The sequence below is a fragment of the Python bivittatus genome, unplaced genomic scaffold (genome assembly GCF_059951505.1).
Source record: "Python bivittatus isolate LINGU-HERP-01145 unplaced genomic scaffold, Pbiv_v1 ctg000980_np1212, whole genome shotgun sequence".
NCBI lineage: Eukaryota > Metazoa > Chordata > Lepidosauria > Squamata > Pythonidae > Python > Python bivittatus.
The window spans coordinates 12,911,509-12,938,845 of NW_028277125.1; the positions used below are offsets into that span (position 1 = coordinate 12,911,509).

At 38.7% G+C, this 27,337-nt stretch overlaps 1 protein-coding gene across 1 annotated transcript in view; it reads right to left on the reverse strand.

Moving 5' to 3' along the window:
- NLGN1 (neuroligin 1) overlaps positions 1 to 27,337 on the reverse strand; it is a 455,947-nt gene that overhangs the window by 157,623 nt on the left and 270,987 nt on the right. The window lies entirely within an intron of this gene.

The window sequence follows — 27,337 nt, forward strand, 5'->3', positions numbered from 1 at the left end:
GTATCATTCTGCAAATGTTGCAATTTCCATCATTTGCGTCAACTGACACCATTCAGCACCATCTGTATGATGATATCCTCACACGTTATAGAGGACATTATTTCTGCCAATCCACAAATGGTGCCAGTTGACCCAAATGACATGCTTGACATTATTTGTCTAATGATGTAATTACATGATGGGTGGAAATTGGGGTAGAAATTTGATCCATTGTGTGCAAAGTACATTGTATTGAGATCTGCTAAATTAAGATTTTAAGGTAGTGGAATTAACTCCTTGGATTAGACCCAGCCAGTATAGGAATTTCCAGATTGGTGTTATGTGGTCCCATTTAATTGCCCCACTTAACAATTTGGCAACTGTCTTCTCCATCAGTTTCCTTGTTGAATTATGTTTACCAGCAGTGGACTGGTGCTCTTTAAAAGACCATATGTCAGGGGTGTCTGCAAAGTATGGTAAAAATAAAGTCAAGATGGGAGCCACATCGGTGTGATCAAAACTGTCTGGTTTTTATGAGCGTCTGGTCAACAGAAGGAACTTTGTGTTGTAGTTCAGCAGCACTTGGAGGCTCCAGATATATAGCAAGATGTATTAGGAAGGGAAGACCTTGGGCTTCAAGGCAGCTTCTTGAAACTGCACTTCTTTGAACAAAACTTAGCTTCCTAAGATCCCACTTGATGTAGAATGTCATTGTCCTTTGTTACCCCTCACTGCTGCTAGAAATTGATGTAAAATTTATGGCATCTGAATATTTATATGAAGCTTACTATATTTGCATCCCTCAAACACAGAGGAGAAATGGAAGGAAGATGTGTCATAGTCTGCAGTTTTCCAATATTTTAAAAGTGATTTGCATTTTCTTAAATAAACCCTATTGACATATTTAGGAAAAGTGCACACCAAAACATTTTTGGAAAAGTTGTACATGTTGGGAAACTTAAGAGATCAGTATTTGTGTATTTTTGTATTTCATTCACAAAATGAAAAAAAAAAATTAGTGAAATTAAATTCTACAGAATCACCTTACCCCTAGCTATTCTTTCCTAATTCCACACACACATTTCCTTCCTGTTATTGCATATTGTTTGAGTCTTGCACGTAATGAAATGGGATACCACTATTCCAAGGGGGACAGATTGTGGCATTTCAAATAAAGGAAGGGGAAGGGGTAGCCCTCCAATGCCTCTTTTTTAATAGTAAGAAATTAATAAATAATAGGGCTTGGTAGGGCTACCCAGACCTTTTGGACTGGTGAGCACATCTGGAATTTTGGGATTTTCCAACCTTGCATGTTTGAAATTGTGGGCACTTGGGGAGCTGCTGGGGGCTACCCGTTTCCAAGATGACAGGTCTAATGGTCATAAAGACCTACAAAACACCACTTTACCAGAAAACTATCAGCCAGTTTTTCTTGCTGATCCATTTCCCATATGATCTCACTATGCTTGCTTACCTTTATCCTTTTGCTAGGCAGCAATGCCTAGCAAATATCAGAATAATAGGTTGCGCCCAACCACTGCTCTCATAAATAAGTGGGAAATGCTGGCTTCGCATTAAAAATTAAGTAGGACAAGGTGCTGGGCTGGTGCTAAAGTGCCCCTGAGTGCCATGGGGGGAACCACTCCACTATTATTGTTTGCATGTCTATCTCTTCTCTCTTTGAGAGGCAATGATTCTGTCCAATACATGCTAACTTCTTTTTACAGCATAGGCATGCTGCCTCAAGATCCATGACTAGCTTAAAGACTGAATTCAATTAGGTATGTGTCTATATATGATCTTTGCAGCATATTTGATTGGCAGCTTGGGATACAAAGTGGAAGCTGATGTGCTTTGCTGTCATTCTAACTTTGGCCTGTGTGTGAAATATAACTATGCAATGAAGCATCTAGCTAAGCATGGCCAGTAAATAAATAGCTAGCTAGGTGGATAGGTAGGTAGGTAGGTAGATATACCAACCGATAAAAACCTTTCATGGAGAAAGCCTTATATATAGCTGAGAACTAACTAAAAGATTTTCTTTATCTCTTCTTTCCACATTGCACATCATAAAACAGAAAGTCTAAGAAAAATATTTCTCCTGAAGAGGAAATTCTACTAACATGTCTTGAAGAAAAACTGGCCATTAATTTATGGTTTAGCAAGAGCTATCCCTGCTTCATGAGAATAAATAGCTGTTCATTTGGATGCTCTAAACTCTAGACTTAAATATCTTAATGGATATTAGTCTTAATTAGGTACAGGCAATATGAAGATCATGAATATCAAAGTGCCCACAGACACCTGCCATGGTGACTGCCAGGTTCTCATACCCATTTTGATTTAGTTCTAGGGAAGGAAGGAAGGAGGGAAGGGAGACATGCTATGTTGTCCCACAGACATTCCTAAAAAATAAAAATAGTGATGGTTACAGCTTGGTGCTTTATTTGAAAGTGAGCATACTTGCGCACTAGGATACCAGAGTGTTTTGTCCTAAACTGGAGATAAAGGATAGACCCATGAACCAAGAAAAATAAAGTGTGTGTGTGTGTGTGTGTTGCCAAGAAGAATAGGCTGAAGATTGCACTTCAAGACAAGGTATGTGTGTATGTGTATATAGGACAAGGATACACACACACGGGTCTGTGTGTGTATTCTACTCTCTTTGCTTCGTTGTGTAAGATTTTTGTAAGATGCCACTGCTCCAGATGACAGTTGGGTGGCTCCAACCATAGTTTTGAGAAGAGCAGATTCTAGGAATGATGCAGATTCTATACAGTGGAGGTGACAGAAGTGGCTTCCCACTGCAGTCTTCTCAGATGTGTAAAGGGTGGATGGAAATGTGCATAAATGTAATCTCTAGATATCAGCAATGTTGTATTAAAGTAACCACGATTAACCTGTTACTGAATTCTTGAGCTTCATATAGAATGACATTTAGGGATTTCAGTAGAGTCTAGCAATGTAACCAAGGATCAGAGGAAGTAAATGGCAGAATGTATGGGGCTAATAAGCAGAACTAGAACAAAGGTCACTACCTTACATAGGTTATGATACACAAAGAAGCAAGGTTATTGTCTTATACAGATTATAGTGTGGGTGGTAAAGATTGATGTGTCCAGTGGATAATGGATAACTTGGATAATGTATAGATGTGAAGCCTTTGTGACTGTCCAGTTTCTCTTCTCTTGAGGGAGAAGGCAGCCTTTTCTTACACTAGGAAAATTAAGGTTTTGTTATACCACTGTTGTCTGAATATTGACTCTCCTGGCTAAGAATCAAGAACCTAGAATTCTGGGATCAGGCTAGATGCACCCACACCTAGGTGAGGGGAAAAGCCATTAACCCAAGGACTGTGGAAAGCCAGTAGTCTCCTTATTGAATAGTCCAGATGTGTCCTTAACAGAAACTTTGTTTTGTTTGGATTTGACTTCCCAGTTTTCTCTACAGCCCTAAGATAACTCTTTTGCTTTTCACAATCAACCAAGGTCAGCTAGGTGCCTTCCCATACCTGGGCATTATACTAAATCCTGATTTAACTAGCATTAATTGGAATAACAATTCTGTAGTAGTAGTGCTGCTAGTAGTAGTAATAGTAAAGGAGGAGGAGGAGGAGCTTTTTTATAACTCCAAATGACAAAATTTATGGTCGCCTCTTCCATAGAATTAATATTTATAAACATTGAAGTTTTGACCTTGACAGATTGTATTCTGGTAGATGACACTATTTCACTTGTAAATAAATCTGTGCCAGATTTCTCTGGCACCACTAATACAACTGTATCCATTAATGTATTTTTTATCAAGCAGTATGAAATCAAATAGCAGAAATTTATGGGACAGTAATAGTGAAAACCAAAGAAAATCTTCAGTATTACTAAAAATGGAATGGCTATTATGGACATTATAAGGAAACAGAATTTCAATAATGTTGACCTGAATCTTTTGTCCTGCTGAAATCAAGAGGTTTCAGGAATTTGGAGTATGAAAATCTTCCTGCCATTTGGCATGTGTGATTTTTATGGTGGAATCAAAAGATACTAAAATAAGATTTAATTTGATTTGTTTGGGGGACAGTAAAATGGAATTCCATATAAACATTATGTAAGTTTTCAACTTAGATAATGCCTTTTCATTGTACAGGAATTAAGCTTTGCCTAAATTCCTTGGAGAAAGAAAGTTCTGGACATACGTATGAGTATATGTATGTTTTCCTGCCCTGTGTATATGGGTGTGAAGGACCCAAAAGTACAGGAATGCAACAGGTCTGGAGGACAATGTCACAGACCTAACAATTAAGTGATATGGTGTTTGCAATCACATGCTCAATCCATTACCTCCTGATTAGGGTCAGAACCAACAGAAGCATTTCCAGAGTCTGAGGTTTCATCAGAATGATGAAATGAGCATTGCAACATTGTCCAACATCCACCCCTTGCATTTCTGCATGCAATGTCACAACACACATAGAAATGGGGCAATGCTTTGTGTACAAAAGGAGCTTGCATCACCACCTTGCAACACCTGTTTTATATTTGCCCTCCCTTGCCCTTCCCAGAAGATGCCCATGAAAATCAAGCACCCAAATTCTCAGGTTACATTTCTTTTCATCCATCAAATTTGGAAGGGAAGGGAAGAAGGATAGACAAGTACAAATCACCCACGTTTTACTGCTGATATATTTTCTTCTGATGTGGGACAAATCATGACATTTCTCTTGCAAGTCTTTGCATCAATCAAAAGATGTAAGAGTTACTGGGGAAAATAAACTTTATTGTAGAAAGGACTGAACCTTTTTCATAAAGGCTTATTGCAGACTGCTGCACACAAAAAGAACTGGGAAAAAGTATGTCCAACAGATTGCTGTAGGTTAATACTTTAAAGTCCATGCCCATTTTGTATTTTATGCTGTAGCCCAAGCATATAGTTTCACATCCCTGTAAATTAAAACCTCCCTATGAATGGATGGTGAACACTCCAGAACAGTAGGAAATAGAATTTATTAGAGTCCATTCTTCAATGGCAAACTGTGCCAGGTAATTGATGGAGCAATATAACACATTATTAATGGTGCTGCCTCTGCTAATTCTATTGTATGCACTTTTACAGATTACAGACGTTATTTCATTATTCCTTTGTTTACTATTTTCTTTTGCATGCACATGAGGTGATTTCTTTCAATGATTCATCTTGTAGTTTCTTTTAAGACTGTATCAAGATTAACAGAGCTCATCTCTATGCTTAAAAATAAAGAAAAAGAAAAAAAAGGAGCTCATTTCTGGATTCTACTATTATGTATTAAGTAGAATTAATATGACAGTGGTAGGATGGGAGGAAAGAGAAAGAAAGAAAAGAAAAGAAAGAAAGATTGATTTTACAAATAGATGAATGAATGAGATGATAATGATGAAGGAAAGAAGCAACTCATGGGAGGAGAAATAGGAAGTAAAGTGAACAGCAAAGTGGAAAAGAGATTTACTCGAAGTTATCATGAAGTTCTCTATGTTGCTTATTTCATAGTCTCAACCTCCTGATCGAATTCATTTATTTATTTGTCAAATTTATATAGCCACTCATCTCACAAAGCAAGTGATCCTGGGCAGTATATAACAAAGCTGAAACAGTTAATAAATATCTAAAACAATTATTATTAAAAAAAAACATTAAAAACTATAAAAACAAAGCTAAGAAGTGGTGGGTGAAGGGAGGTTAATAATAACAGAGCCATCTCACTAGTTCACCAGTCCCCTGGGATCTCCAGGCCTGATGGCACAATTTGGTCTTGAGATCTTTGGTCTTGGACCCTCAGAAGGTCAAAAGTGATGGAGCAAGCCTCACCTCAGGGGGGAGGATATTCCAAGCAAAGGCACCACAGCAGAAAATGCCCACCACCTAGGGCCTGCCAAATGTAGCTCCCTAGATGACAGAACCCATATCAGCTGGCATAGTCCTTGCACTGGAGGTCCCAAAAGCCACTCAGTCTTGTCAGGGTTCAGTTGAACCCTGTTTCCCAATCAGACCCTCACAGCCTCCAAAAGCTAGGAGAAGATGTCCACAGCATTGCTTAATTCACCAGGAGCAGAGATGTACAATTGGGTGTCATCAGCATACTAATGATACCTCACCCCATGGCAACAGATGAGCTCACCCAGCAGCCTCATGTAGATGTTGAATAGGAGAGGAAAGAGCACTGACCCCTGTGTCACCCCACACGGTAGGGGCCGAGGGTGGGATCTCTCCTCCCCAATCACCATTGGCTGGAATTGACCCAGGAAAAAGGAGGTGAACTAGCACAAAACTGTGCTGCTCACCCTCAATCCTCTGAGTCGATCCAGAAGGATACCATGGTCAATGGTACTGAAAGCCACTAAGAGATCAAGTAAGGTAAGAATGGACACACAACCCCCATCCCACCCACACCAGAGATCATCCAAAAGCATGACTAATGCCATTTCCATTCCATACCCTGGTCTGAATCCTGACTGAAAAGGATCCATATCCACTTCATCCAATGTCCTTTGAAGCTGTTGCACAACCACCTTCTCAATCACCTTCCCCCAAAAAGGGAGGTTGAATACTGGACAAAAACTGTCCACTATCATGGGGTCCAGCAATGGCTTCTTGAGTAGGGAGCAAACCAAGGATAAAGGAACAACTCACTCAAAAAAGAATTAACCACCACCAGAACCCACTCACATGACACTCCTGGGCTGCTTTCACAAGCCAGGAGGGGCAAGGGTCTAAAAAGCAGGTGCCTGAGCTCACAGTCTTAAGGACCCTGTCTACTTCCTCAGATCCAGCAGGTTCAAACTATTCTCAGATAATGGGCAAGACTCCAGCCCAGGCACCTCCTCTGGACCTGCAATAAGTCCAGCATCCAACTACAAGAAATCTAAGCGATTTTGTCCAACGGATGCTAAGCAAATTTCTCTGCACATCCCTGCAAAAGGTTCCCCAGCCCCCCTTTACCAAGAGGGCACCTGTCACACGAAACAGGGCTGTGGAGCAGCAATCTGCAGATGCAATAAGTATCCTGCTTCAGGTCTCAACTTGCACACAGTTGCTAGGTGAAAGCAATTTACTCAAGGCTGAGCAGATAACAGGAGGGAAGGAAAGAAATGTAAATCAACAAAGTCCCTTGGAAAGAAAGCTTGCCGGGGTGGTTTCGATTTCAACAGGAGCACACAGAAGAGTAGTCAAGATCCCGTCCAAAGTTCAGAGCGCGAAATCAGGTTTGTCAGCCAGTCCAAGGTCAGAGTTTCATGAGCAGGATTCAGAGGAATAACACACTAGAGAAGGAAATCAAACAATTGTTTCCAGTGAGGGGACATGGGTCAAAGCTACCTCTTTAATCAGTCTTCAGCCAGCTGTCTTTAATCCCTTGCTTAGCAAAGAGTCTCAATGAATGCCTTTGCTTGGCTCTCCACTCTACTCCCCAGGTGAGAGGGCTTGGAGGCCTTATGTCATTATCATCTGACTGCTCCAGCTGTTCAGGTGGTGCCTGTGTTTCATCAGCCTCAGGTGATTCTTGGCTTTGTCTCTCTGAGGCTGACATTCCACAGGTTTAGCTGGAGCAGCTTCTTCAGGGCCAGATTCAGAGTCTGAGTCCTGGGCCATGACAATAAGGGCAGAGAAGTACTGCTGTTTCACCACCCTTACTGCCACAAGGTAGACATTAATAGTGGCTCTAACCTGTGTTTGGTCAAGTTCGTCCTTGGTAGAGCACCAGGGATTCTCTGGATGTCTCTTTTCTCATTTCAACTCTCTCAGCTCATCTGTAAACCATGAGGAGTGGCATGATTCATCTTATCTGAACTATGCAGGACTAGGAAATCCCAGGGCTTTAAGTGACCTTGGGAAGTTGAGAAATGGCAAATGACTACCATCTCATTGCCAAGAGGACTGTAGAGATGTTTCCCTGTAGTCACCAGGTGCCTAGCTCAGCCTGAGGATATTTTATTCAGTCAGACCAAATATTAGGGAGGAAAACTTATATTTTATTCTAAAAGATGAATTTATAGAAAACTAAGTTCATTTTAGTGCAATTTATAACATTTAACAATTATTTTTTTCAAAATGCTAGCAGAATTCTTGCAGTTCACTGCCCACTTGTTGAGTTGGGCAGCCATACACATTGAATAAACAAACAAACAGTTTCAGCAATGGAATTTAAAGACCCAATAAACTCAAGAAGTTTAGAAGAAGTGAATCAACCCTTCAGGATAATTAGTTTTACTATGGCCTTTGGATATCAGATCTCTGGTAAGTCAGCCTGAAAGTTCATACTTGTTTCAAACTGCAGCCTATCAGAAGCCCAGAAACAGTACATACTCTTGGCCATGGTTATCATCATAACTACTAGCCATTTGCTAACCTCTCCTCCATGGGTTTTTCTGGTTTAGTATGAAAGCCAATGAGATATACTGATAAGGTGATGATCTAGGACTTGGCAGATCCAGGTTCAACTCCATACCAATCAATTCCATAAAAAAACATGCATGTTTGACTGATACATTTTTAATTTGCAGGCTACATGGGCAGATGCTATTCAAGCATATTGTAATATCCTTAACTCCAACCTGAAATCGGTCTGGAGTTAGGACATGGGAGGATTTTGACTGTCAATCAGCAACCATTTAGACATGCTTGTTGCTAATTAAACACATCAGTCTAGGTGCCTGTTTCTAATAAAATAAAAGTTCCCATGGCTTGATAAGGTGCTGTTAGGAGGATTTAAAATTAATTCGTAATTTCTTTTGTATTTATTGTGTTTTGTGAAAATGGGCTGCCATTCAATTTTTCATAAGCTGAATGCAGGCAGCAGAGGCTTAATTTCAGACATCACTCTGAGAGGTCTGGGTAGTCTGGTGAACAAATCATGATTACACACCATGATTGAACATTGAATAATTGGAGTGGTGTACGGAACTATGTAGCATGCAAATGCTAACTGACACCCACTGACTGAATCTGCAGGTTCAGAAGAATTCTGTAATATTTTGGGATAGGTCATCATTTTAGATGGGGGGGGGAACCCCTTGGAAATGCTCTCCAAGGAAATTCTCTACCCACTATTAAAGATTTCTCTATCTTCCCATGAATAATTAAAACAGATGAACAAATGAGATAATCATAAGTTTAGGTTGTGAAGCTTTGAGAGTTCTTCAGACACATAGAGGTACAGAACTCATTAAAGACTGAACGAGATGCAAATATGGCAGTGGAGACCCACAGAGAAATAGGAGAGAGAGAAGATGCTACATTACTAGTGACCTTAGGATGTTGACTTTCTAGGGTCATTTTCCTGTGAATTCTTTTTTTGGGAGGGAGGAAGGCAATATTTCCAACAATGTTTACCTTGAAGTAACTGTGCATTTAGAAAAAAAAAAACTCTTCATAATGCTATTAGCTTTGGACTGATTGCTTTTCAGTTTGGAGGCACTAATTTGCTTAAATCTTCTCACATAAGGATGCAAGACAAGGATGTATAACTATAGCAAACTGGGATAGTGGAATAGGGAAGGGATAAACTGGGCTGAACAACTTCAGACTGGAAGTGGGAGATGCCATTTTTTATTGCTTCCAAGAGTGAACAAGGAATCCCTATAAGCAAAAAAGATCTGATCAGAAAGCAAAGGAAGAAAATAAAAGGATGATATTGAGTTTTCATTTTATGATGTAGATTGTGCAAAGTACCGTCTAGTGATGGCTGGTGTGGGTCTTCCAGGCTGTGTGGCCGTGTTCACGTGAACACGGCCACACAGCCCGGAAGACCCACACCAGCCATCGTATGCCGGCCGTGAAAGCCTTTGACAATATACTGTCTAGTGATTTATTGTCTCAGTGGAATTGAAATGGAATAAGTGCCCTACAATGAAGGAAAATGATAGCAAAGAATGGAATCTCTACAAGGGTAGTGTGGGGTTAAAAAAGTCAAGATGGCAATTATAACTGCATGACAGAAGCCTTGCTCCATATCCATATCCATGTATGTGTGTGTGTGTATGAATGTCACATGCACATATAAAGGGCAATGGCTTCAGTCATACAATCACAACTACTGATCTGACTTTTTTTTTCACACACACATACCCGTGGATGGCACTGGTGAATTATATTGACTGCACACAACTAGAAAAAAACATGGCAGGAAGGGTATAATGAACAGGCTTCAGAAGGAACTTTCATATGAAATGAAAATGTTATGAAAACGTGCTTTTGCAACACTGCATGTCCATGTCCGTGTGTGTGTGTGTGTGTGTATTTCAGTACAGCCTGTCCTGCTGATGTGTTTGTGATATTTGATCTGGAAGTGAATTAATCACCCTGGAATTCATAAAAAAAATATTTTAATATCCCTGTCTATAATCAAATTGGTTTGAGATGCAGTTATTGTTAGTGCTATTGTGAACAGTAAACAATCTTTATGGAAATGAAACCAAACCAATTTACAATCATCAATGATGAATGCACTTTTTGCACTCTTACTTAGAGCAGCTGGAGTGATTGCTTTGAGAAACAGTTGGTCAGACCTGCAATATTTGAGTCTGGATTTTATCTTTCATCACGTTATTTGACATGTCACTGATGCCACTGGGAACAGTCATCTGGTGATTCCCTTAGTATGCTCATGGTATTTATACATAGTAATAACCTGAAATACATTGGGAATAAGAGACAATGTCTGTGGATGGTTTCCTAGTTTGAAAAATAACAGTTCAGCCTATCTGGATGGGAGTTTGAACGAAAGGTCAAATTCGCTTGTGAAGTAGGTGACTTTGGAAGGCTTTTTACTAATTTAAGATTGGTAAAAACTACAATCTCCCTTTGCAACTGATAATTTGGTCACACTACCGTGACAATACAGCGCCTTGTATTCTGAAAGCAACCTGTTCCAATTCCTGTAATGGACTGCATGTGGACCATCCTGAAGACAGTGAAGAAGCTGAAATTAGTCCAAAATTGTGTAAACTGACTTTGGATAACCACTGATCACTACAGCTGTTCCTCAGGGGGCTTCTTTATGCTATGGGGGGAGCGACAAAATTTATTTAAAACAAATAAATGAAGAGATTGGCATATATTTTAATTTATATTTTAAAATCCGGACAAACCTAAGAAGAGAGAGAACGGAATTCGAGTGAGGAAAAAAGGGGTAGATTTGATTTCTGCTCTGAGCAGAACTGGGAGACTGGGAAAATATTAATGCCAGGCTGAATTATTTCTCTAATTTGTTTTCATTAATTTCATTAATGAAAGATCATTTGCTTTAGACATTCATTCAAAGCTTGTAAAAATGCTAGTGAATGAAATACAGTGTTCCTGCATTTCTTTCATTCTGAGATGGCCAAAGGGAATTTGTGAACTATCCTTCACTGTACACCCTTTATTTAGGACTATTAATTTATACACTTACATGACTTTCCTGTCCCAAAGGAAGACATTGTGAGGGAACTCCTGCCGGTCTCTTATCATCCCGACAAACTATTCGATTGTTTTCCTGTATCTAAAATCCCTTTTCTTTTTTTCTCCCTGCAAATTTGATGGAGAATTTCAAAAGGCTATTTGTGCCAAGCTTCTGAAGAGACAGAGTTCACTGGCCAGCAAAGGTGTTTCCTGCCTTTACAACTATTTTCATTCTGATCCAGAAAAAGGATCAGAAGAGCGAGAAGGAGCCTTTCAACGTCTTATCATTACAAACTTCATGAGACTTTATTATCGATTCCTTCCTGTGGCACTCTGCAACCTCTGGACAGTTTAGTGCAATATAGGGAAACTGTTGTGTGCAAACAACCACAGTGATTAGTGATCAATGAATTATTTTAGCCGGCAAAGATAAATGTAAGCAAACATGAATGTTCATGCAAAGGGCTTCTTAGATCTCCTTCCCTGTAGTGCCTCAAAGGGGGATTGTTTTCCATTAAAGGCAGGAAAATAAAACTCCACAATGAATCAATATAGCCTGCAGAGTTAGTTCGTGATTATTAAGGCGGAGGAAAACAGCTGTGGAGTTCTCTTCACAATTATGAAGCTTCATACAAGATTTGCTCTTTTGGTGTGTGAAATCTAAGATAGCTGAGGCTTCACATCATTCTTATGGTCTATACTTTTTGCCTTTTATTTCCTCTGGTATCATGAGGAAATAAATATCCTCCCTTCTTTCAATGAATCATGTGCAGGTCAAGATAACATATAATGAATAAAGTGAATGTTAACCCAAGAAACGTTATGCAACTATTTATGACTTTTTTTTTAATGATAGAAGACCCTTCATTTGTGAAGATTACTTCATTAAAACAATGATGGTTCTGGATAAGAGGCTCTGAAGCTAAGACACAGAAATATTGTACAAAGATTTTTTAAAAAACTTTGTTTCTCTGTTATTTCACCGTATTCTTCCTGTATTAATATAGCTGTTTTATTGCTGTTTTTTTATTAATTGCTTATTATTTGTACTGCTTTGTTACTGTGTGAAATTGCATTATTTTTAATCATTACCTAGACATTTGTACTGTGCATCATTCCTGCAATTTGCATGGGTTTTATTTCATTACTGTATGACAGACTGAGAACCAGTGTGGCGTAGTGGTTAAGGTTCAGGATGAGAATCAGACAGACCCAGATTCAGATCGATGGTTCATTTGGGCTCATTCTCTTTCAAAGGGCTAGTGCTGTGGAGATAAAGTGAAAGGAGATCTCCTTGAAAGTCACTTGGAGGAAAAGCAAGTTACCAGTCAATCAAATATATGTTGTAAGTGCAAGTATATATTCCCTCTATCTTCCTGTGAGGACATTAATGGACCAGAAGGATTGAAATAAATGATCCCTATATCCCTGTTCTAAGAAATTCCATGGCACACACGTTTGCCTATCATCACAGCAATCTGAAGGCTAAGCTGAGAGATACTGGTTAAACTACTGTTATCCAGAGTGGTTCATTCCAAAAGTTTGACCCCAGATATCCTTGGTTGTAGTCTAACACACTATCCACTATGTCATGCTGACCTTCTATCAAAGCAAGCACAGTACCAAACCAGAGAATAATATCAACGAAAGCCTGGGGGGGGGGGGGAGGAGATCTGTGTCTTCCAGAGATTGCAGTATAAATCACCACATCTGTGAAAATCTAAGTTACCAGATCAAGTTAAGAGACAGGGGTTAGCCACAGAATCACATCTTTAGGAAATGAGGAGAAAGAAAAAGTGGAAACAAGAATTTGCAATGTCTGTCTGTCTGTCTGTCTATCTATCTATCTATCTATCTATCTATCTATCTATCTATCTATCTATCTATCTATCTCCCACCACTCAGCCAGAAAAATCTCCAGGGTACCTTACTGAATCTGCAAACATGAGATATTCCTACTACGATCATGGTTTCTTGTAACTCTGGATGTATTTTGCAGTCTACTGTGCTGAAGCTTTTGCGAACTACTAGTCTAGCATTTTTTTTCCCGAGGTGCTTTTAGCAAAAACTGTTTCGTATTAATATTCTTTCTCACTTTTACTAGGCCAACAAATTCTGACAGCTGCCATCAAAGCAACACATGCTTAGTTCCTTTGGGAATGTTAACATTTTAAACATGGTGAGCACTTCAAGTCAGTAGGGCCCCTTATGCTTTACAAGCCCAAATGAAACTCATTCTAATGACACCTGCAGTTTAATTAGGATAATAAAATAAAATATAATCAGATTTTGATCCAAGTGGCACATGAAATAAACTCTGCTAAATATACAGCAGAAATATATTTGGCTGCATTGTTATTTGTTTTCCTGAGCACATATTTCAACTAAAGCAAATAAAACCCCTTTCTTGCATTAATGGAAGGTTGGTAAATAAATTACTTTTATTAACTCCTGCATTGAAAGTTTTAACATGTGCATTAAATAGGAAGAACTAGCTTATCCTAACCACAAAATATATTTGACTATTTAATTATCAGTCCAGATCTAAGTATCAGGATAATAAACCCAGCTAGCAGAATACTTCAATGAATCATGAAGTGTTTTCTTTGGACATTTTGGTAATGTTTGCAATATTCTGAGAGCAACATTCCTAAGCAATAGTAAATATATATATATATAGCTCAGGGTTGAACCATTGGGTTTTTGAAGTTTGCTGAGCTTGGTTAATTTCTTGCAGATGTTTCATTATCAGGTTAGGTAACATCATGGGAAAGCCCTCTTGGTCGGGGTGTGGCTTCTTTCTTGATGGTTCCTTGATTAGGGAATTATTTCATCCTGAATGTTTATCTGATGCTGTTCCCTTACTTATCCATGTGTTGGCTAATGGGAAGGAGATACATTGGGCTGTTTGTTTCCTTCCTTGTCTTTTGGTTGTATCCTTTTTTTAAAATGGTGTGTCCTATGTTTCTCACCTGCCTCCCTCATAAGTTCCTTGGAGAAACCGAGATGTTGAGTTCGACTATAGCATATCCAAACTAAGTTTAGAAATAAATAAAACTTCCAGTCTCTTTGCCCTGGTAATGGAGAGAGAGAGAGAGAGAGAGAGAGAGAGAGACAGCCTGTCAGGAAGAACAAATCATGAGGAAGAGAAGGTAAAGGTGGGTGTTGAACTGTCCATTAGTTAATATATAGCCACCAAGGGGAATTTAGCCCAGGACCTACTCCATCAAGACAGCACAGTATTCTGGTAATGTATGGACTGAGATCAAGAACTCATACAGTGCTTAGATAGTGTAAGTATTTATGAAACTGGAAAACTTCCTTATTCATGCTTTGCTTAAAACATTTGCACGACCCAAAGAATTTCTCTGTTGAGATTTGGGATCTAACTTTACTTAGAATTTTCAGTCCATAAAATGCTGAATCCATAGGATTACAATCTTTTCTTTTTTTTAATTTTAAAAAGACAATTTTGTTACATAAGATGAGGTGATAATAACAGAACACAGTAAACAGAGCACCATTTTCTAGTCTATAATTGCACTGAGAACACAGCTTCACTTAAGGCAATAACAGGAATAGCATAACAGAATGTGCACGTACTTTAAAAGCCTACCAGAATGATAAATGAAAGATGCTAATTCCTCATGCCTAAAGAATGTTATTGTAACAGAAAGGTCATTTCTTCAATCTCGTGGAACATCCTCAGCTGAGAATGGTAATTTATAAACTTTAGCTACATGTTGCAACAAAGAAATACACATGCACACACAGACAAGGTAACACATTTAAATTCTTCATCAAGGTTGATTACAGGAATTGTAATGGAAAGCCTGGTTGCCATAATGATTTAAAAAACGAAACTGATGAACCTCATCTCTAAAGGCGATATGAAAGCTAAATTAAAGAGATGCGTTTTGACAGCCTTTCGAAGAGCGGAGAGAGTTGGGACCAATCTCAATTCCATTCCACTGTTTAGAAGTAATTAAAGAGAGGGCCTCCCATGAAGATGAAAAAGTCTGGAAAGATTAATTGTGAGAAAAGTGATCCAATAAAAAGCCATGCCTTAAGCTTGAGTCACGTATAAATCCAAATGATGTTTTGAAAAGCTAAGAAATGAGAACTGAGAAGCTCTTAAATCATCACAATATTTGACATACAAATTCTACTTCCCTCTATCCATTCATCTAGTGAATTCCTCATCCAAAGAATATCTCCACATTTCCAACCCTAATCTGTACTGGAATGAAAGGTTTAATGAATGTGAGGAGAAGGGTATTTTGCTTAATCATCATGTACCTGACGGAAGGACAGATCCAACCTTGTGGATCAGGAATGGGGCAATCAAACAGGGTAGGTTGGATGAGATGAGGATACCTTGCACTATTCAGACATAGCACTCTCCTGCCCAAGTTGCACCTATGATGCTATCTGCATGTACAGCATAGCAGCTGTACTTTGGTTCCCACCTCGAAAATGCAGGATTTCAAATCACGTGAAAGTAAACGGGCATATGCTGTAACTAACCTATCGGGCCTCATCAGTACAGAGAAATGTGCAGCCTGTACAGATCCCTGCCTCGATACCAAAACTTATTGCTATTTTGACCAAATGGTGAGTTTGCAGTGCCCGATTAAGGGCTCTTGAAAACTGAAGATGCTGTTGATTCAACTCCTATAAAACTCTTTTTTTTTTTTTGGTGATCATGAAATGTCTTCAGAGAATTGTTTGTGTTTGAATGCTTGAAGCTGTCTGTTTCAGGTGCTCAGATGGGATCCCTTCCGGAACTCAGTTTCTTCTGGTATATGGGTGGCTATATATATTTAATAAATAAAAAAAGAATTAAGTGAACAAATGGCTGTTTGCCTGCCTCTAGTCACTGTCATTTCTTCCAATGTATAGTTCAGCCTTCTCCAAACTGAAGCTCTTCAGATGTGTTAGGAATTAACTCTTAAAATTCCTAGCCAGGTTGGGCAATGGCCATGGTGCCACAGAACTTAAATCCTAATTTATCTGGAAAAGCCATAGAATGCTAGTTAACTTTGGTATGTGTTCCACCAAACTGTTGGTTCAAAGTGATATATTCTATTTAAATGCTGATATGATTGACCAGATGATAGCAACCTTTTGTATTGCAAAATCAGGAAAAAAAAATTAGCATTTGCCCAACTTTTATCATTTATCCTTTAGAATTTACTAGCCATGGGTTGGCTTTTCAGATAAATTTGAAATATTCACCTATCTTTACCACCTCCCCTTTGCAAGTCCCTGCTTTACTCTAGAAGAATTGAGGAAAGCTGTCCTGAACCACGTGGAATGAGCCAGAGAAGATTGTTGGGGGGTGAAAAGAACTGGCCTAAATGCATGAAATTTTGGCCAGATCACTCTCCTCTAAAACATTAAGGGTTACTTCTTGTTCCTTGAAGAGGCTGTTGGGAGGGTGACCAGCCGGATGGGGTTGGAGATGAAAAAAACAGAAACAAATTCTGCCATGAACTTGCTTAAGTTAACTTAGGATCCAAACAATTGCATAGAGTCTCCAAAATATGGGGACATTGCCTTAGTCTCCATCAAAATCAGCAGGATTGCCTGCAAGCATTTGATTTCAGGAATAAAGCCATATCAACACTTTCAGTATCTTACACTTCACCCACATCTTTATCTATCACATAACTTGACTCACAAGTTTCCCCTCTGGCACACCACGTAATTCTTTGCTGAGGATGCCACTGCTTTAGGGGGAAAAAACCCACATGCATTGGCACAGTGGGTATTAGCTTCACTTTGGTATGTGAGAAAGAATAGGCTTACTGAATCTGAGCCAAGCTGCATTTGATGGCTAAAAAACAGCTGAAGGCTCATCATTCTTTGATGAATTGCAGAAAATACTTTCAAGGATTATATTTAGCCAGATAAAGTTTACTATTCTATATGAAGGTCTTAGACTGAACAGATGGGTCTCACACCCTCTGATGTATCAGCCAAGGGTTTGTGAGCATATCCATACATGGATGTGTCTGTGTCTGGTTTTATATGTAATGATTTTAGATATTTATCGAACAAATCAACCCAGAGTTTTCATTCAAGGCACAAATGACCAGGCTCTATTTTTCCAACTTCGGACACATGATGCGGAGGCCCAGCTCCCTGGAACAGGCTCTAATGATGGGAAAAGAAAAGAAGAGGACAGCCAGAAGCAAGATGGGTAGATTCAGTTACAGTAGCAATGAGTGCACCATTGGGAGACCTGAAAGACCAGGTTTGGAACAGATTGTTATGGAGAAAATCTATCTATGTGGTTGCTAGGAGTCAGAAACGACTTGATGGCAAATAATAATAATAATAATAATAATAATAATAATAATAATAATAATAATAATAGAAGATTGCAAAAGGCAGTTTTACCTGAAACAGCTTACATCCAGTGATGATACCTTTGACATCATCGAACAACAACATGTGCCTATCCCAGGTTCTTGGGAAGGACTCGATAGATGGATAAAAGTGCCAAATCCAGTCTAAACAACTGGCTGACCGTGTGACCAAAAATAATGGAGGAGGAGAGGAAGAAGAGGAAGCAGCAGTGATATCAGCAATTATATGGCTAGCTGGATGGTCAGTAAGAATTGTTGCTTTTGGAGCAAATTTAGCAATTCGAACACTACTACAGAAAGCAAAGAGAGGAACTATATTTTTGGAAGGGCCTTAATACACTTTTAGGGCTTATTATTTGCACAAAGGAGATCCAAGATTCTGTCCCAAGTAGTAAATCTGGCAGAGAACCTGCCAGCCATGGCAGATAATACTAAAATAGATTATAACCTGACATCATATAAGGCAACTTCTAATTTTCCTAAGCTATGGAAAATGTGGAAGGCGCCCATCCCACATAACATTCATTTCCTGTTGTGAATATAATGGCAGGCCTTCTCAGAAATGGCACAACCATTCTGGAACATCCCCCAAGTAATTCCATCCCTTGCCTACTGATTTGGGGGTGCCAAGCAATTTCAGACAGGGTTCAGATCATTTAGATCTGAAATGATCTCTTCCCTTACAGACTACTCTGCTGGATGGTTTATGCTAGTCGCTGAGAATCCACTGTGAGCTTCTTGGATTACTGCTAATCAAGAAATGTCATTCTGCTTCTGTGGGTTCAGATAAAGAAAATGGTTTTTCCTCTTGCTATAACCGATAACTAACAGCATGAATGTGGGATGATTGAATAATTAGCAGTCACTATTCTTTTAAATGGATCCTTTTGAGCTTTATGCAAGATGGTTGTAGACTGTACCATTTCATTGTCTCTTTTTCATACTATGTGGGGCTCTGCATTCACATTTTTCTATGGAGTATAGCATTTTTATGCATCTTGCTACAATAAATCTATTATTCTTTATGGTACCTTAAGGCTTTCTGCTGCTGTTTTGCTGACTGCTGATTAATTTAATTTAATTAGCAATTGTTTGATCATTTTATTTTAAGCTTGCCTTAAGTGCTGTTTTAATGTCTATTTTTGTTCTAGTGTAGTTAGCCTCCTCAGATTTGTGGTTTCTGATTTTCTTTTTTTAGGGAATTTGAAAAGTAAGGCTATATTTTTAAAAGCAGCACAGCTTTGTCCAACACCACTATTGCCCTCCACAAAAATGATGTCTCTACTGCCATGGCAAACAGCCAAGGCATTGTTTTATCCAGCACAACCTATGGCTTCTGGCCTTTACAAGCTGGGAGGAGTATGCTATAGCTTAGTTAGTTAGTTAATTAGTTATGCAACTTATGGTGCAATTTATATGGCCAGCCAACTTTCAATTTGTGTCTCTGCCATAGCTAACATACAATTAAACATAGAATTAAAATGCAAAGATTAACAATAAAGATAAAAACTGAAAATCAGTACGTAGACATCACAAACTGAAGCCAAAACACAACACAATCAACCCTCAAACCATTTATTTGATGGGGTCAGCCAACATCCTGGCCCGATGCCTGGAGGGAAAAAAAAACATTTTTAAAACCTTATGAAGGCCAATGGTGTTGGAGGCATCTGAATTTTGAGGGATACAGGATCCCAACACAGAAGCCATACCTCCTGCATTCCAACAGATGACACTGTCTCATAGAGGGAATCTGAAGCATGTCCACTCTGTTGGCTCTTGTAATTTGGGCAGATACAATCAGAGATAGGTGGTCTCACAAATAACCTGGCCTCATGCCATGAAGGGCTTTATAGATGATAACCATCAACTTGAATTGCACCCAGAAGCCTATAGGAAGCCAGTGCAGTTTGTGAAGTGTTGGTATTACATGGGTATACTGAGTTGCAACCAAAACTGTGGACAGCACTGGATTCTAGACCAATTGAAGCTTCTGAATGGTCTTCAAGGGTAGCCCCGTGTACAGTGTGTTGCCACAGTCCAAATGAGAAGTAACCAAGGAATGAGTGAACGTGAGCAGGACCTCTCAATCCATGAATGGGCATAATTGGTGCACAAGATCAAATTGTGCAATGGCCCTCTTGACCAAGACTCCCACCTGCTCTTCAAGCCAGAGCTGTGAGTGGACCCACAAATTGCATACCAGTTCTGCCTGAAGGAGTGCTACCCCATCCAGATGTAAAGATGCAAAATCTATGGATTGGGGATGCCCTGAAACTTACAGCCACTTGATTTTGCTCGGTTTGAAGCAAGCCCATCTCATCCCCATCCAGACCCCCAACACCTCCAAATCCTGGGAAATAACCTTGATGGCATCATGGCAGAGATATACAACTGTGAATGATCAGCATATTGATAAAATGTATTCCTGTGCAGCTTCATTTAGATGTTAAACAGGAGCAGGGAGAATGTAGAGATCTGAGGAACCCCACATAACCTAAGGCTAGATCTCTCCCCCCACCCATCAACCCCAACTGGTACTGGCCATGGAGGAAGGAATAGATTTATGTCCCTAATCCCTGAAACTAATCCAGAAGGATGCAATGATTGATGTTATTGAAAAATATTAAGGGATCAGGAGGGCCAGGAAGTCCTGTCAGAGGTCATCTTCAATGCTGTCTCAATGGTCTGAAGCCCAACTGAAAAGGGTCCAGACGATCTATTTCCACCAGGGCTCTCTGGAATTGCAAACTGACCACCTTCTTAACAACATTCCCTAAAAAAGGAAGATTAGAAATGGAGTGAAAATTGTCCAAAACCATTGGATCGAGAAATGATTTATTGAGCAGGGGATGGTCTTTAATAGCCAGTAGAACCACCCCTTCTCTCAAAGAAGCATTTATCACCAGCTAGATCAAACCATCAAACCATCAAGCCTTGACCAACCTGGTGGGGCCTATTGTATAGCCCTAAGATCTCCATCTTTTCTCAGAATACCATGCTGGACTATGCCTCCATCAACTCCAAAGGACCTGAAGAGCTGGAATCCAACTCAGAGAAGATCTGAGCAACTCTATTCAACAGATAAGCATCATTCATATTTTGAATTTCTCAGGGCAACATGCATATTTGCAAGACGAGTCCATCTAATCAGGTCAATCCTAGGATCAAATGCACTTATGCAGTTGCTCAAGCCTCAGGTCCCCACTGATTCACATCATTAACCTCATTTATGCATTTATCCTCCAATGTGGAAATTTGAGCAACACTATGTACCCCACAATGGTCCTTATGCAGATGGAATGCAGGAAAAGGCTAGACATAGGCATCTGAGATGATTTAGCATTGCTATCACAACTTCCTATTGAGGCTAAATGACAAAGGAAGGGCCTCTACAGACAGTACTTGATTAATCTCTCTTTGCTCAGATTTGAATCATGCATCTTGTCTAGCTTTCCATTTCCTTCCACTCAAGCCTGGAGTTGACCCTGCATCTAACCTTCAAAAACTGGAACTGACTCTGCAACAGGTCTAGCTTTTATGTCCAAAAGCTCAAATCTGGAGCCTACCCTGAATTTAGTCTAGTCTTCTATTTTCAAGCACATGCATTTTGGAACAGCAACAATGCAACAAGAGCATGAAAAGATGATCTCTAAATAAGCAACATGTACACAACAGGAAAAATGGTACCACTCTGATCTAGCTATATCACCTGTAACTTTAGTAACTGCCAGGGATTCAAAATCTGGTCAAAACTCACTACCCATGCTAATGTCAACCATCCCCATCTTTAAAAAAAAAAAAAAAAATCCAAGAAATAGCAGAAGAGTAGTGTAGCCAGGTCTTTAATGTCATTCTAGTAACATACTACAGGAATTGAAAGATTAGCGAGTGCCAATCACTCAACACTATTCAGACGTTAATCTGCTATAGGCTACAAGTGGACATGTTGCCTAGGACCTCCGAAGCTGATAGCTCTTCCATATGGTACAAAGCAAGATGACTTATTTTGTTTACTCCAGTGCATGAAAGTATTCTAGTTGCAGAATTACATACGTTTCCTAGTTCCTTTAACCCTGTAATAAAATTAAATTCTAGTTATCATCTTCCCTCCACCCCCTTCTTTTGGTTCGTCTCCTTCTGAGCCCTCTTTTCTCAGCTTCTGTGAAAGACATTCCACCTACTTTTCTTCCATTATCCTAAGTACTTAAATTTCATTTTCAATGAAGCAGGGCTTAATGAATATTTATGAATAGGTCCTGCAGTGTTCACTCAATGTGTAGACTTCCCCTCACAGCAGGCTGCAGCTTTACATTATGCCTTTTATTACTAAAATGTTAGCCATACAAATAGATGTCACGATGAAGAAAATAAGAAAATAACAGCTTCTCCTGTAAATTTAACACTTTCGTCAGAAGAGTTTCATGCATCACAGGGTTTCAGGCCCTGGAGCATAACCCAGATTACACTTTTAAAACGTGAGACATTTTACTTTTAAAACATCCCAGTTACTGAAAATTTTATTCTCAACCAATTCATTCATTCATTCATTCATTCATTCATTCATTCATTCATTCACACACAGCCCCCCCCCAAAAGTGATATAAGAGATGCTGGAGAGATTTCTATCCGCTTACATTTTTTAAAAAAAATCTAAAAATTATACTCTAAAACTATTTATTTACTAACATTGTCAAATTTCAAGAAGAAAGTTCTTTGACTGGTTGAGATAGGCAGGAAAAAAAACCGCATATGAAAACCAGCTTTACATATGATTAAATGCTACCTTCTTTTGATAAATAAGCATATACTTAAAATAAATACACCAATTTATTTGGTGTATTTATTTTTTTAAAAAGTAAATTGTGAAAAAACATCTAAATTATGGGTAGGCATTGCAGAAGATATCAGACAAGAAGTTAGGAATATTCTTGTTTCTTTATTCCTTCTATACTCTTTTCATGTTATAAAATAGGGATGGACAGCCTGAAATATATTAACAAACTTTCTTTTAATATTTAGTGTATTTCCAGGAAATTGCATGCAGTTATCATTTTGATAATTTGCATTTGTACCCTGCTTCTTATCCCACACACCCTCAGCTCTTTGTATATGATGAGACAAATCCATGTTTGTGTCTTATTGTTTCTACCTCAAGAGTGTTGGATACATCATTCCTGTCCACCAACTTGTTTCCTTCATGGTGCAGAAGAGAGGAGGAATCACCTGGTGGCCTACTTTCCATCTCTATTCTGGTACTGCTATGTGCATAAAAGGATTAAAGCTGGAATAACCAAAAGCCAATTCCTCTGGGATTTCCCATGCTAATTACTCCCTGTATGGTTTCCACTGGCTCTGGAACATTTTGTGCCTTTTGATATACTGTATAGAGTAGTGTTTCTGAACCTTTAAGATATGTGGACTTCCTATTGCCAATAAGAAATTATTTTGCAATATCAAATTTGTCTGGTGAACATTTCATGAAAATAAATGTATTTGGGGAAAAAGTTATAACATTTAAGAGCCAGACTATTTTAACAGTCAATGGGTTGGATTTGGACCTGAGAGACTCCAGTTCCAATCCACCTTCAGCCACAGAAACTAAGTGTGTTATTTTTGCTCAGGCAGTAATCCTCAACCAGGTTTATTGTCTTGGATTCAATACAAAGGCGTGCTACTGGAATAAAAGTAGGATGTAAATCTAATAAATGAAGGAATACATTTACTGAAATGGCCCCTAGTGTTTCTGGACAATCCACAAGAACTTTTCGGGGGGGAAAAGACTCAGTACAAGAAATCTTTGAAATGACCTTGTTAAATCAAACCTGCATGAGTTGTCACAGATGGCCAGGTTAGGAAATTTAACTTGTAATAATGTCATGAATAGGTCCTTAGAAACACAATTACTTTTGCAAGTAAATACTATTTCATGGTGATTCCTTTATTGAAAAAAAGGATTATGACTTAGGCCCCCAAGATTTTATGTGGGCTGATTTCCTTGAACCTGTTTATGCATTTATAAAGTCAACTAAATACTGAGGTATTCAGTAACTGTGAAAAGCTTCAGACTTTCAGTTGCAAGTTACTGAGGGGCCAAGAAGCTCTCCTTGCTTCCTAAAAATAATCAACAAATTCTGGGAATTCTTTAGCAAAATGCACATAATGTGAGGCATGGTATTAAATCACAAAAGGAAAAAGCTAAATTCTCTTTGCCAGCATGATAATCCTGTTCATATCTTGAGGTATCCTTATCTTTATTTTATCTTTTAAAGGCAGGTTGAAAATTATGATAGATTTCCCATACCCCAGTTTATCCGGTCCTGATATTTAACAGATTTCATAAATTAATCTGATACACAAAATATATTTCTACAGCAATTATTAATTGCATTAATAAATAATACAATCAATTAATTATTGTTTTGCTCCATTGAACCTCAATATTCACCAAGTATGAAAATCACTGTAACTTGAGTTTTAAATAAGCAAAGAGAATTACATGAAAAACAGGATTCTGGTATCATATTGTGCTGAAAAGATATCTTTCATTCCAGGGACAATAGCAGAAATCAGTACTGAGTACAGTCCTGGTCTCTTTCTGATTTCTGAAATGTAAAAAAGATGAATAATCCATTTAGAAGAAAATAACTTCTCTGAAACAAATTCATCACATGTGGAGATACATTTCAGCAGCTCGCTAATGAGACCTCTGTGAAACCCTCTGTACCAAATTAAAATCAATAATTCACTTTGTCCTCCTCTCCCACAATGTCCCTCAGTTCTAAACTATTTTCATTCATCTGTGAATCTTCAAGCAAATTTCTTTATTGCTCCACTTATAGAATGTACCAAGGTTCTTTGAGGTTTCACCTTCTCTATGATTGAATATTAGCAAATGCTTTATAAAAGTCTAAAAACCAAGGGCCTTTAACATGGCAACAGCTGAAGGCTAAGAACAATTTTCATCAGCAGAGAACAGGGTAACTGTCCTGTGGGAACCCATTTCATATTTCAGACTGTCGTAACATCACTTGGTCTGCTTTGGTGTGCATCTGCCAAACAATAAATGCCTAGTATAGCCATAGAATTGATTGAATATATTTATTTAATATGTGTTATTTATTTATTTATTTATTTACCTACATCTGTTCTCAGAAGATTCAGAGCTCTGTTCAGAAAACTCACTTAACCGGGTCAGTGTTAAATCTAGTGGCTATAGTCACAAAACTTGGTAATTTTTAGTTTTAGTTTGCTTTAATCTTTGGGTGTGGGGCTAGGGATGGCTTACTGTGTTGTATACATTCAGGCAGTGTGATTAGTTTACTTTATGATTCATGAGAGCACAAAACTAGCCCATCTTAGACCACCACTTCATTGCTCATACTGGCTAGTCAAATACCATCTATAAGAAGAAGATGGAAACATAACCATCACCCCCTGTTGTACCCTTGCAACTGGCATTTGCTGCCACCAACCCAGAAGTAACACTAAGATTTCAAGATTAAGAGCTCTTAATAGACCTGCTGTCTATGCATATTTCTAATCCATATGTATCTATTCCTAACCATGACGATGCCAGAATGACAAAGCAGGTGTAGTGTTACAATACAAGTTCCACCCTTTCATTCTTGTGTTGCAACTTCACATACAAGTACATAGGAGAAAAAGTTTGTACATGTTTCATTTGTCCCCCCCCCCCCTTGTCCCCTTCCTTGGATGTCCATAATCCAATCCCCTTTTAAAACTCATCCAAGTTAGCAGCGATAACTATGTCTTGCAGTAATGACTTCCCTTTGTGTGTTTTAAATTTCCTTCTAATCAATTTCATTGATTGACTCTTGGTCCATCAATACGTTGAGAGAAGGAGCAAAACCCGTCCATTTTATCCAAACCATCCATGGTTTTTTATCCCTTGATCATGTCATCCTCAATTTTTTTTTAAAGTAGTATCCCAAACATTCTACCTTTTTCTCATAGGAAAGGCGTTTGAGCCCACTGATAATTTTGATTTCCCTCTTTGTGACCAAATGCATTCTGGAGACTCAGAAAATGAATTAATTTGCTAATCAGGTTAAGCATGTTGGGTGACCATACCCAATTTTAGGCACAATTTTGCAAGTCTTTCTCTTCTTCTTCCACCTGCCTGATCTATAAGGTTAGTTCTTTGTCTCTCTCTCCTCCTTCTCTATCCTTGATCAGCAGCCTTCTTCACTTTCCTTTCTCTGAAGGGAACTCTGTATAGTTTTGGCTTCATGCTGTCCCTTGACTATTCCTGTTTCTAATTTGGGAAAATCTTCAGCAGCATAACTGGTTCTGTCCATTTTTGTCCATCTTTTTAAAAAAACCTCATTTTTCAGGGTAAGTTCTGAAGATGGAGCTTTTGTTTTCCTTCGTTTGCAGGAATGCTTTGTTATCTAGATTAAATAACCAAGGTCACCCATGCTCTGCTCCTGTTAATTTGATCAATTGTGTTCATTTCTGGAGTAGCTGTAGAAGGCTGGTAGAAGGCTGATTTCTAGCAGAAACAAAGCTGGGGCCAGAATTCCCTTAGCCCAATGATTCTTGGACCATATGATGATATACAGAGCTTACAGGTGAAGATTGTGCTGTAAAACTACAGCAGAAAATTGTAGAATTATGGTACCATGATTTTCTGTTTTTGTGAAAATAAGCAGTAAAACAGCCATGTTAAACTTCTGATGGGTTATTATTTTTTTTTTAAATCAAAAAGTGCATCCCACCTCCAGTGATGAAGAGTTAGCAAAAACATCAGGTTGTCATTATCTTACTTGGGGTTGTATGGAAGTAGTAAAATCAACATCTTACTACTTCCATACAACATCAGGTCACATTCAGACTAACTTTATTTTAGGGCAGATTTTCAGACTTCAACCCATTATGGGTTTCCATCACTCTAGTTCAGTGTTTTCCTGTGATCCATCAGATTCATCGGGGCATCTGAAGGACTAAGTACTACCATATTTGCCCTGCATAAATCTGGGAGACTACTACATAGGTGCAGAGAGTTGAGAGTTTTCTGCAGCTCTTTGCTGCCATCTAGTGGTCACCTGGATTTCTGCAGTCCAGATGTTGTAGCCCTCACAAAGTAACGTCAGGATTGCAGCATTTGGAATAAATGTATTCTAAAATAGGAAGCAGAAGAAAGTGCTTCCAGAAACAATGAAATGATTTTCATTGCTTAATCAGGATCATTGAAACATGTTAAAATATTCCAGGGGAGAGAGGGGAAAGTTAATTTTAAGCACTTACTGTCAGCAAGGCTGCATAAAGCATCTTGTTGAGATAAGGCAAAGATTCCTTTTCAGAACGCTGCCCTCGAGACATTTGATTTAATGGATTACTCTATTAAACTGAGTTACTAAACATCTATCTTCCAAGCCTGTGATTTCTCTTGTGCACAATATGCAAACATTATTTGTGTTGTGGAGTCATATTTCCTACTTGACAACTCCCCTGAAATACCTTCGAGTCCTTTACTCACACAGTTCTATGCATCTTGGAGACTCAAAACCAAACCAAAAAGAACCTGTCCACAGAACTGTAAGTGTTAAGAACTG